Below are 12779 nucleotides of genomic sequence, written 5' to 3' on the forward strand. Positions count from 1 at the left end.
CTTACGGCACAGTAAGCAGTTATAGAATTGTAATGGATCCTTTTGCAAAAAAACAAAAAAAAACAAAAACCATACCAATTTAGTAAAGAATTCAGTGAAGATACAATTCACTGCTTGTATTGAAATATAGCAAACATTTCCTCTCTAACCCAGATCTGGATAGATCTTGTTATTCTTTAACCCAGTGGTTCTCAAATTGTTTCTCTGATCCACACTTTCAGTATAAAAATGTGCTCATGCAACACCAGTTTTTTTATTGAGAAGAAATACATTGGAAAACAAAAACTCCCAGCAGTGCTTGATTTATAACACAGAACACAACTACTTTATAATATGGCCATGCAACATCCAGAAAGTGTAAAACAATGCAGATACATAAGAACATGAATCATTACCTAAATATAATTATAAACAAGCCTCTTAAGTATGTATACAAACTCAATGAGCAGTGCTTCCTTGCAGTATCACTTGATGCTCTTGCTCTCATTTGGAAAAGGTATCTATCCATATTCTGCAAATAAAATAAAAACGATGCTATGCTAGGCTATATTACACTGAAATGTTTCTTTATTGTCCTTGAATCTTCCCGCAAACTTGCCACCCTCTCCTGACACACCAGTGTTGCAGGCCACACCCTTTGAGAACCATTGCTATAAAAAAATACATTTAGGGAGAACAGAAACCTGCTGTTAGATATTCTAGTTTGATCAAGCTAATCCAGGACTTCTATGCCATCTCCTGGTTGCTGTGGGTTCCAAGTTTCCTTCATATCACAGGGTGTGTTCATATTACCTACCACCTTAGAGTACAGTGAGGTTTTTCCAGTGCATTTCACACCTCGCCCTACCCCACCCATACGTTCACGGCTTCATTGGGGTAAAATTCGTTTCTGCTTGTGTTCATACCAGGAGGCACTGACAGGCCAGAGATGACTTTACCTTAAATGGCATGGGAGTGGGAATCATCCTGGCTAACCCTGAAACCTGTTGCTAGCTCTCAAAAGAAGTCTTTTGTCTTTCGTGTGGAGTTCCTGCTACAGACAGAGGGCTACTGTAACTTGCCTAATGGATGGGTGGCTACAATTGCTAGCGCATCTCCAGGACCTTGGGACCCTGTAATTACATTCTGCTGATGGTTCCATGTTAAATTAATGAACCTTATGTGCACAAATTATTTATCATGCATTAGTTAATGAGCTGTCTCCCTATAAAGAGAGAGAGAAAGAGACGTCCTCACCTCTCTGCGGGTCCCACAGGAGGGTAAACAAAAAGGAACTGCTCCTACTCCAGCCCCATTACTTACATCAGTGTTTTTCAACCTTTTTTGGGCAAGGGCACACTTGTTTTATGAAAAAAATCATGAGGCACACCACCATTAGAAAATGTTAAAAAATTTAACTCTGTGCCTATATTGACTATATATAAAGTAATTCTCTTGAATAGGAATCAAATAAACACAATTCTTCCCACGGCACACCAGGCAACATCTCGCGGCACACTAGTGTGCCACGGAACAGTGGTTGAAAAACACTGACTTACATACACAGAGAGAAGCTTGCTCTCCTTCCACTCGTGCCCAAACCTGTAAGAAGGATGTATAGAAGTCCAATGTGCTCACTAATCTTATAATCTCATATGCAGAAACACAAGAAAAATAGAAAGCAGGTACAGAGACCACAGCACATTTCTTTTTTATCTGGGGTTGTAATTCTGAGTGCATATCATGGTTCTTTCTTATGGCTTTGTTTGATTTGCTTCTAGTGTCCTCAACTACATTCATGGATAGAGTGGTGTGATTTAAGGATGCAGCCCTAATCCTGTTTACCTGAGAGTAAGCCCCCTTGAACTCAGTAGAACTTATGTTTTGAGTAGACATGGTTAGGAATTGCTTTGTAACACATGTGCCAATCAAATTGCAGCACCTGTAAGTCTCAGCAGTGCAACAATGTGTTCAAAGGGAATCCTCCTGGCAGGTTGCCAGTAATACTTGAAGAATTTGTTGGGGCACGGGGAAGAGAGAAAGAAACCTACTATTATACCTACCAGCAAGAGTGCAGAGGTTAAAGGAGTTGCATGGAGTTTCACAAGATCAGCAACTATTAGCATAAAATCCTTAAAAGGTATCTAGAATAATGTATGTTTGTGTGAGGACTAAACAATTCGGTTACAGGTCCGTGAGTTCACACTTTGATGCTATTCTCCTCTCCAAAGTCATCTGGATGCAGGAAGTATGTGTTGTCATATTAGTGGGTAGGAGAGCTGGAAAAAAATTCACATCCGGCAACCAATGAGTCCCTTTGGTTTCAGATAGCACATGGGTAGACGAGTCTAAAAAGCCCAGGACACAAATTTTCATGGCCCTCTAGTGGCTGTGGTCGCTCATTTACTAGAAGTAATGCATTTAAGCATTAACTATGGAAGCATATACTCTATTCTGACCAAACTAAGCCTTCTAGAGCAAAAGCCTCCTAAAGCAAAAGGGTTTGCATTTTCTCTAACGTGTTCTGTGACTTAATTACGCATTGTGCAAAGAAATACACTTACTTTTCTGTTCGGAATCCTTTTTTTCTAGTAAATTTCACTTGATTGATTTCAAGTTCTAGTATTACGATTGTATGAAACTTTCGCTGCACCGATCACAATTTTATAAGGTTACGGTGCCTTCCCTTAGCCATCTTAAAAAATAAAAGCTGGACCTTGTCCTGAAAGCCGTATTATAAATATTTATTTTATAGCATAAAGTTAATACACTTTTGTCAAACACTTCAAAGTGTTTTACTAAGAGAAAATATAAATAAATAAAATAATATAAAAACTAGTAAGGAAAGCAGAGGCCCTTGCTGGCTCTGAATAAGGGCGACCACAGCTTCCATTCCTTACCCCTCCTGAACATTTTTCTTTTATTGGTTTCACTACATGTATATTCAGTGGCAAACCGTGCCACTCGGCTGCCCGGGGCAGCAAACGCGGAGGCACCCCCGGGTGCGGGGTGTCGCTCCGCAGCATGTGTGCGTCCTGACGTCACGATGCATGCGTCAGGACGAACGCCGCATGTGCCGCGGAGGCAAGAGGCGGGCTAGCGAGGTGGGGCGTCATGCCAGCCACAAGCATGACGCCTCACTGGCCCGCCCCTCTCCTCTGCCCGGAGCCGGAAGAAGCCATTAAAAAAAACAATAACAGGAAAGGGAAGCAGCCGCCAGCCGAGCGAGCAAGCGGCTGCTTTCCTTTCCTGTTTTTTCTTTTTAAAGGTCTTTTTTAGCACTCGGCTGCTGCAGCATGGAGCCGAGGGGCGGGCGAGCGAGGAGGGGCGTTGCGTGACACCCCTCCTCGCAGGCCCGCCCCTCGGCTCTGTGCCGTGGCAGTCAAGCGCTAAAAAAGCCCTTTTTTAAAAAAGGGGGGAAGCAGGCGCCAGCGGCCAGCCAAGCAAGCAAGCCAGCCGCCACCGTGCGCCAAGCAATGTTTAGGCTCAGCTTTGCTTTGCTTTGATCACAGGGGCGGGGCCCTGCCACGAGTGTCACCCCCCAGGGCAGTACCTGGGGCGGACCGCCCCCATGCCCCCTTGCTCTGCCCCTGTTTATATTCCTCCTTCAAGGAGATCAAGACAGCTTTTACACTGCCTCCCCTTTATTTTTATTTCCTGAGCAACCCTGTAAGGTAGGTGAGGCTGAGAGACAGCAATGTCTGGTCTATGCTCACTCAGTGAGCTTCATGGCAGAGTGAGGATTTGAACTCAAGTCTTCCTGGCTCTCTCATAACATAACTTTTCTTAAAATAACTGAGCAGTAGTATTTTCCATTTATTTGGAATAACACCTTTGCAGTACAGTATTTATGGACACCAGGCAAAACACAATGCAATTTGCTTAAACCAGTTCACAGCAGCTACAAAGTTCCCTCAAATGCAACAGTCACATGTCAAAACGTTGTTCAGGCATCCTTTCAGCAGGTAATAACGTGTTTGATCTTGTTCTTGTTTGGCAGGCTTCTTTGTTAAACCTGTTTGAGTAGTTCCCCAAACCCCTCCCCCGGCCCAGCAATGATTAGTTGTCTATTTATTAAAACAAATCTAGTTTTGCAAATTACAAGGAACTTTGCTATAATTATAAAACTAGAATGATAAAACTCTATGAGACCACCTTATGTTTATGACTGGAATAGATTAAGCAGATCAGGAGAAATGCTTAAATATATTTAATTTGTATTCTGAATTATAAAAGGAATACACCTTTGTTATGTTTTATAAGAGATAATCCACAACCCACCATGGCCACAGACGTGAAGAGACTCAAATCCTTGTGTTGTTGTTGTTGTTGTTATATTCATTTATATAATATGGGTGAGTCACTACCTCTCATCCTAACCTATTTCACAGCGTTATTGTGGGGATTAATGTGTGCCATCTTAAACCACTTAGAGAAAAAAAGGCAGGATATAAACGCAGTAAATAAAGTGGGCTGGGTGTCAGTTTGCTACTGCTAATCCGCCACTTTCAGCGTGGTCGCTTTTGGGGAGGGGCTGAGCTATGGATTGCTGGACTTCGGCCCTCATGTCCAGCCATAGCTGCACCAGTGCTGTAAAATCACCTGTTGCCATCAGCCCCATGTTAGTGTGATTGGGATGCGGGTGGTGCTGAGGTCTAAACCACTGAGCCTCTTGGGCTTGCCAATCAGAAGGTTGGCGGTTTGAATCTGTGCCATGGGGTGAGTTCCTGTTGCTCTGTCCCAGCTCCTGCCAACCTAGCAGTTAAGAAGCACGTCAGTGCAAGCAGATAAATAGATATGGCGGAAAGGTATGGTAAATGGCATTTCCGTGCACTTTGGTTTCTGTCACGGTGTTCCGTTGTGCCAGAAGCGGTTTAGTCATGCTAGCCACAAGACCCGGAAAGCTGTCTGTGGACAAACGCTGGCTCCCTCAGCCTGAAAGCGAGATGAGCGCCACAACCCCATAGTTGCCTTTGACTGGACTTAACCTTCCAGGGGTCCTTTACCTTTACCTTTTTAGTGTGATTGCTGATCCTGTAGTTCTTTCAGTACTTGCTTCCAACACTGCTTGCACAGGTACTGATTTATAATCCACATTATAGCACCAGTCATGTCCACATGCCTCTTGGTAGATCTGCATGTGATGGCATAGTGGGGTCATGCATTCATCTTCTCAACGCATCTGCACATACCCACTCAGTGTGTTCATACAGTGAAAAATGATTGGGGCTATATATATATTTCATACATCTTCCTACCAGAAGTTCTTTTTCTATGTGGGAAAAATGTTATGTTTTGAAGCGCCCCTGTGTCTTAACAGAAGCTTTCAGATGGAAAACACTGACATGTAACTAGTACTGACTGCCAAGAAATTACTCACAAGTAAGATTTTGGGATTGTGGGTTGCGATTCCTTCCTGGACTTTGAAATGCAAGGGGTGGTGGTGGTTGCGTAAATGACATTTAAAGGAATTGGCTTATCTCTGAAGAAAAACAACTCCCCCAAAGAAGTCAAGTTATCTATCTCTTTTTGTGACCAAATACAAGTACATAACAGCAGCATGTGCTGAAGAAGTTAGAAGTTTTCTCAGTGCGCCCCTCCCACACTGCCCAGTGGTACAGTTGAGACAATGGGGTTGTGGCTTGTGAAACCCTCCCCTGCTTCTGGCCAGTGTATATGGTGCAGGAGGGCCTGGTCTGGCCTACTCATGCATGGCTTGCCTGACCAGGACTCCAGTGGGCATAGCATACCTGCCAAGAGACCCGAAAAAATGGGACATCCTGTTTATTTTTGGGTTTTTTGCGTGAGATCATGGCAGTCATTTTGGGTGCCACAATTTCACACGTTCTCATGCCGTGCTGTTGCTTTTTGTTTTTGTTTTTCTGGGACTTCAGTCTCATGCAGCGCCCCCAAACAGGTGTTTTTTGACACTGCACAAGATTGTGCCCTGTAAAAGAAATGCTTTTGGGGGACGAGAGTGCTGCGTGAGTCATGTGACTCGCCCGGGAGCACTTCCCTGAAGATGCGTGTCCTGGTTTTGGATCAGAAAAAGTTGGACGGTATGGCATAGCTAAGTGGAAACCCTCTGAATCTTGACCCTCTGTTTGCACTCTCGCTGCAGGATTGTGTTACTGTAGTGGAGGAACCATGTGGATTGTCTGCCTCTAGCACCAAAGTGTTTGGGGTTATTTCTGCCTGAAGTAATACAATGCACTCTGTTTATGCTGGATATGTTGCAGCAAAGTTCTTTTATCTGTGGATGCCTTAAGCCAGAGCTTTCCAAACTGTGTGTTGCAATACATTAGTGTGTTGGTTGCAGTGTGCAGGTGTGTCGCGCGAATGTTCCTCATGCTCCTCCCGGGGTTGGAAAAGGGTTAGTTTAACCTTCTGTTTGCTAGTGAAACTGAATTACTGTGTTGCGAAATGATGCAAAACTAAATTACTGTGTCGCAAAATGATGCACGTCTAAAAAGTGTGTCACCGACATGAACAGTTTTGACAGCTCTGCCTTAAGCGGTGGTCTTAACCACTGCTTTGTGGGTCAAATTTTTGCTTGTGTTTAGTGCAGGATAGTAAGCAGATGCCAAAAGTATGCATGCAACTTAAGAAGACGGTACACTGTCCTTTGTAAAAGGGAGAACTCTACAGAGATAGAGTGGAACCTGAGTAAAAATGAAGGTGCGGTATCCAAAGTAAAAGGAAAATGTCTGTATTTCAGTGCAAGTGAAAGTATCTTTGATCCACCCGCCTTGCTTGTTTTGCATCTGCTGTCTTAATCTCAGGAATGTAGCATTTTGGCATTGGGTGTGAGGTACAACATTCCAAAGGGATTATTCTTATTAGGCTTCATCCTTTGCTCTGAACTGCGGAGAAGCAAGTTTGCCACTAATCATTAGCGGAGCTAGGCACTGATACGCACCTATCTTTTGTGCTGCATATCCATGCAGACCGGAAACTAGATTTTCCACCCAGAAAGCAAATACGTGTTGTGTGAGTATGCAGTGTATGTAGCAAACGCTTCTGTTATGCCCAGTGTAGAGCATGTGGCCAAAATGTTTCGCTTTGCACCCAAATGGTGAAAAGAGTGTTAAGGGGGAATATGTGAAAGGTCTTAAGGCAAAAAACCAAAATGGAGAAATGTTTATTCCTGGGACCATAGTCCGTCTTGAACCATGGACATACACAGTACATATTTAATTTATGGAACTTGCTCCCACAGGAGGCTACCTGCTTGGATGGCTTTAAAAGAGGAATAGACAAAAACATGGGTGATGGGGCTACCAGTGGCTACTAGCCATGATGGCTATGCACTGCCTCCATAGTCAGAGGCAGTGATGCTTCTAAATATAAACTGCAGGAGGGGAGAGTGCTCTTGTGCTTGGGTCCTGCTTGCGGGTTTCCGACAGGCATCTGATTCACCACTATGCAAACAGGATGCAGGACCACTGGCCAGATCCAGCAGGCTCTTTTTATGGCCTTATGGAGATGTTTAGTGGGCAATGAGCCTCTGTATCATTCCCACCCAAGCAGATGGGCAAGGGCTGTAGCTCAGTAGCAGAGCACATCCTTTTCTTGCAGAAGGTCCCAGGTTCAGTCCTTGGCTTTTTTGGATAGGATGGGAAAAGACTTCTGCCTGAAACTTTGAAGATCTTCTGAACTGGACAGATGACTTAACTCATACAGTAAGACAGTATCCAATGCTTCTAGCAAAGGAGCTACTAGTAAACTAGCCAGACAGCAAGGAAGCTTCACAGTTAGTAGGCCATCATCTTGACCCTTAGAAGAGCTTCCATGCCAATTTTCGAATGACTTCCAGAAAATTCAACAGGTCAAATCAAACAGATTGCAATCTGGAAGACATTTTAGATGGGGCAAAACCTGCCTCTCTCCCTAGTTTCTGAGCTCACCAGGGTCAGATCTGGGCCATACCACAGTGGTGCCTCCCAGAGCAGCCCTTTATATTCTCTATTAAGTGAACAGCTGAAATTCCGAAGAAGAAGTATGAAGGACTGTGCTCAACTACAGTCCTGTAGTTGAGCTGAAGTCCATCTACTTCCTCCGACATTGAGTTGCCTTGCTTTCATTGTCAGGTACCACAAATAAGTGTAATGAGATTTTTTTGAAAATGAGATATCAGAAGTAAAGATTGGCAAGATTTTGCTGCTTCCTGGTAGCTATTTTGTGTGTGTGGAGGGGGGTTGTATATTTATGCTGTCAAATGCTGAAAAATAGAACTGCTGAGTGTCAGAGCACCATGACTCACTTGTACTGAAGCTGGAATGTACTGCACAAGAAAGTACATTTCAGCTCTTCCAAAATAGCTTACATTATTGTTTTCATGAATGGCACCAGGTTCTGGAAGGATGAATTAGGGGGCTGATGTAGGTCGCCTTTGAACTACCGGTATCTTTCTCAGGAGGCTCTGCAACATGCAGGAACACCCCCTCAATATATCCACCCAGTCCATCCTACTGATGAGTATTTTGCTAGTTGGATGTACTACTGAAATATAATCCCCATCATCCCTCGTCATTGGCTGGGGTGGCTGATGGGAGTTGGAGTCCAAAACATCTGGATAGCACCAGATGGATAGGCTATCTTAATAGTGTGATATTATTGTGTCCTGTTACATTATCAGGGGACTCTAGTCTGTCTAAAATTATTTTCAATATGTGGCAATTTGCAGGAGTCGCCCAGGCTTACATTTATATTAGTTCTGTTTGTGCCAAGATATGATAATGGACACAGTTTGAGATACATTCTGAAGTAATATTTAAAAGTTGGGATCAAATCAATGCTCATACTGAAATATGCTCAACAATATGCATAAAGTTATATTGTAATGTCATTTAGAGAGGTGTAGATGTGTACTATTTAAATCTGAAGTATGGAGCAAGCAACAAGTGGAAACTCTACTGCATTTTAATGTGAAACTATTTTTACACCCTAGCACTGAAGTGAAGGGATGCGCGCTTAATTCACTTAATTTGAGTGCTGTAATAAAGGGGCAGCAAAAAAACATCTGAAGGCATTGGTCCCAAGAAGCCAACATCTGTGATCTGAGAGCATTTCCTCTCCCCTGATTATAGGACTGTGTGTTTGTTCTTTATTATAGTGAAAATGATCTGTTTGCCCAACTCTGTCTTCCTGATCTTCCAGTTTTCAGTGCAATGTGTGCAATGTAACTTGACTGCCTAGAATTGTTGCAACGTTAGGTAGGTCATTAAGGCATGTAATTAATTGTAAAAAGATAGTATCGCTTTTGGCACACAGCCAAAGCCAGAAAGTTATAGGCATATAATCCGAGGACTATGCTAATTTCTGAACATGGCTAATAATAACTTGTTACGATTTAAACTGCCCAACCCCGGTATTGATTCTGCATCTGTGTGCTTTGCTGTATTCATTTGCCCTTATTCCCCAGAACAATTAGAACTGTAGCCTAATTCTACTGCTGTTTGTACAACCCTTACAGAGAAAACTAGCTGCCCGAAATCTGAAACAAAGCAAAATGCTAAATGGTTCCATATAGTGCTTTCTGAAACTGATATGCTTTGGAATGAGTTACAATGGTGTCTAGGAAAAGGTTTTTAAGTCCTTTTGAGAACTTACAGTGACCATGTGGAAAGTTGACTTCCTGCACATAATCTGTGAATCTACCACTCCTTTTTCTGTTTGCAAAATACTGAAACACACACACACACACACACACACACACACACACTGAGAGAAAACATACAGTGATGCACAGGTGGGTTCTCTGTTTCCAGTCAACACATGAGGGAGGGGAAAGAAGAATCATACATCCCTCTTCATGGGCTTATTTTTATTTATGTATGTATTTATTTTATTCAAAGCCATTTCTAAACAACTGAATATTTTCAAAATCTCTTTAATGGTGCATGCTATGTACAATGTAAAAATATCCATGTGACTTGTGTTAATTGTAGAATAACAATATTTTGAATACGGGTATGAAACTCGGTGTTTGATTTGGAGGTCTTCTTGAAATGTCACAAAAGCCTTCTTCAGAAATAATTAAATAAACACAGGAGGAGGACGAGCAGGAGAAGCAGAGATGAGCGAACTAGCTCCTGCCCATTGTTGTTTTTGTTGCCCTCCAACTTGCAGAGGGTAATATGACCTATATATGTTTTGGAATGAATAGAGAAGGCACCCTGCTGCCGAGGTTTGCTCTCCACTTGGAGCTGACTTCACCAGCCTGGTGACTCCAGATGCTTTGAACTAAGGCCAGGGCTGATAGAAACCATAGTTCAAGATACCTGGAGGGCATCAGGTTGAACAGGTGGATTGGAGAAGGGGAATGGCAACCAGGTGGGAGGGCAGAGCTAGTGTGTTGTCCCTCCCCCTCTTGTGTGCTTGCTTGACTCTTAATGGTGAGACTTGAAGAGAGCTAAAGACATAATGCAATGAGGGTGGTTTTTGTTCAATAAATTGCAAGTTACCTTGCATTTCAGGATCTCTAAGAGGCACCTGTATTGGGGTTTAGGCATACATATGCAAAATTTGTGTGCCTTTTAATTAAAGAATAATTTGTAAGGCACATATTTAATTGGTGAAATACCTCTTGATAATAGGCGTACAGTTTGACCTGCTTTTGATGTATGAAAGCATTCCCTCTCTTTGAAGATGGATGTCAACACCCTTCCTTTTTTGGTCAGCTCTTATTAATGGGTTGAAATGTTCCAAAACCATTAGCTATACCAGTCCAAAATACATCTGAAAGACATGAACTTGCATATAGTGATGGAATAAATGCTATATTTAAGGTTTTAGCAATTTGTAGCTAGTATATGTCTGGTAATATCTACAGTTTAGAACTATGTGACTTGATTACACAATCCTGAATAGAATGCTTCTCTTTAATCTTTTGTTAGGCTGCAACCCAGTATTATACACAACTCCGTTTGGTAGAACATCACATTGGAGTTTACTTTTGAACTGACATTTATAGGATTTCAGTTAACTGGTTGGATTATATACGTATTCATCTAAAACGAAATTGGATGAGGCTGCTCCCAAGACCAATTTTGTGCTCTCTCTATATATATTTCTACTTATCATGTGGCAAGCACCCCCAGAATGACCTGGGAGAATGGTTGCAAGGGATGAAATTTTCTTAAATCAGTGTTAATCACTTTACTTTTACAAAGTGATTAAAGGTTCTTAATTATTTGTACAACTATTTTGTGAAATGGATTAGTCAGGCTACTTGATGTGGTTGAGCTGGTGCCTGAATCAATCTCTTTGAAGTCCAGAAGCTCAGTTGTTGAACCTTTTGGGACATCTCTTAATGGGTTGTTCAATGCCCCTCCCCATCAGATCTCAGTTTTAACACATGTGCTCAGTGATGGCATTTGACACATACTATATATTTGTTTAAGGGCTATGGTGAGCTAGTTCAGAGCTATCTACATTTAGAAGTTCTTTCCTTTTCTTCATTGTGTGGACTTAAGCGACATTGGATTACTCATTTCATTCATCTTAACTATTTTTATTTATATTATTTAACAGAATTTGTATGCCACATAGAACCATAATTGTAAACAAAACTTCTAAGCAGTTTTATTTATCTATATCAGATGAAGTAAATGTTCAGAGGGGAAAAACCCACCAGTAACTTCTGTACAGTATTTGTTTCTGGTATGGGAGAATGAGAAATACCTGTGGTGACATGGTTTGTTGCATTCCTTCTCATATTGAAGAGCCCATGTTATCACTGAAGCTTCTTAAAAGAGTTTTATTAAATTCTGTTTGATAGGCTATATTCACAGCTGAACACCTTACATAAGATAGCTTAATTATGGTTTAGCTCAAGGGGATAATTAAAACTTCAAGTCTGCAGATCAAGACTGATACTTGAATAAAAGTAGACTGATTTTGATTTTTCTGGTAGCAAGCTGAAATGAATCTTACATTTCAAGAGGTATCAGATAGCAAAGCAAGAATATCAAAAAACTGCATATAGAACCCCTGAGTTGTAACACAAAACACCACTTCTTTATTCCTTACAAAAAAAATCACTCCCTTGTCTCCTCATGCTAGTGGCCTCATGCAGCACATACATTCAGCATGAATTCATTTCTTTGTCAGTCCTTAGACTGTCTCTTCTCTTTTTCTTCCTTCTATTTAACCTCCTCCTCCCAACCCAACCTACATTCCTCAGGAATTCCCCTCTATGTACAACTTGTTATCTCTTTCCCTTTTTGGTTCCTGGACTCCTTTTACTAGAGTATGCAGCTTGCGGTGGTTGCAAAGGACAAGCCTCTGAGACAGTGTCATAGGTGACACAAGAAAGCTCCTTCAATCTGGCCTCGTGCTATTCCGCCACTTGCAGTTATCATCAATCTGACACAGGATGATGAGAAATTTGCTGTACATTCTAGACAAAAAATTGATTTGACCCTTACTTTTGTATAGTATAGTATAATAGGGGTCCTTTACCTTTACCTTTTTATAACAGTTAAGTCCAGTCGCAAACGACTCTGGGGTTACGGCGCTCATCTCGCTTTACTGGCCGAGGGAGCGGGCGTTTGTCTGCAGACAGTTTTTCCGGGTTATGTGACTAAACCGCTTCTGGTGAACCAGAGCAGCGCACAGAAACACTGTTTACCTTCCCACCAGAGTGGTACCTATTTATCTACTTGCACTTTGACATGCTTTCAAACTGCTAGGTTGGCAGGAGCTGGGATTGAGCAACAGGAGCTCACCCTGTCGCGGGGATTCGCACCACCAACCTTCCGATCGGCAAGCCCTAGGCTCTGTGGTTTAGACCACAG

At 42.2% G+C, this 12779-nt stretch overlaps 1 protein-coding gene across 2 annotated transcripts in view; it reads left to right on the forward strand.

Annotated features, from left to right (window-relative positions):
* RNF144B (ring finger protein 144B) overlaps positions 1 to 12779 on the forward strand; it is a 67910-nt gene that overhangs the window by 7480 nt on the left and 47651 nt on the right. The gene's annotated exons all lie outside the window — the stretch shown is intronic.

The sequence above is a fragment of the Lacerta agilis genome, chromosome 7 (genome assembly GCF_009819535.1).
Source record: "Lacerta agilis isolate rLacAgi1 chromosome 7, rLacAgi1.pri, whole genome shotgun sequence".
NCBI classification, from domain to species: domain Eukaryota; kingdom Metazoa; phylum Chordata; class Lepidosauria; order Squamata; family Lacertidae; genus Lacerta; species Lacerta agilis.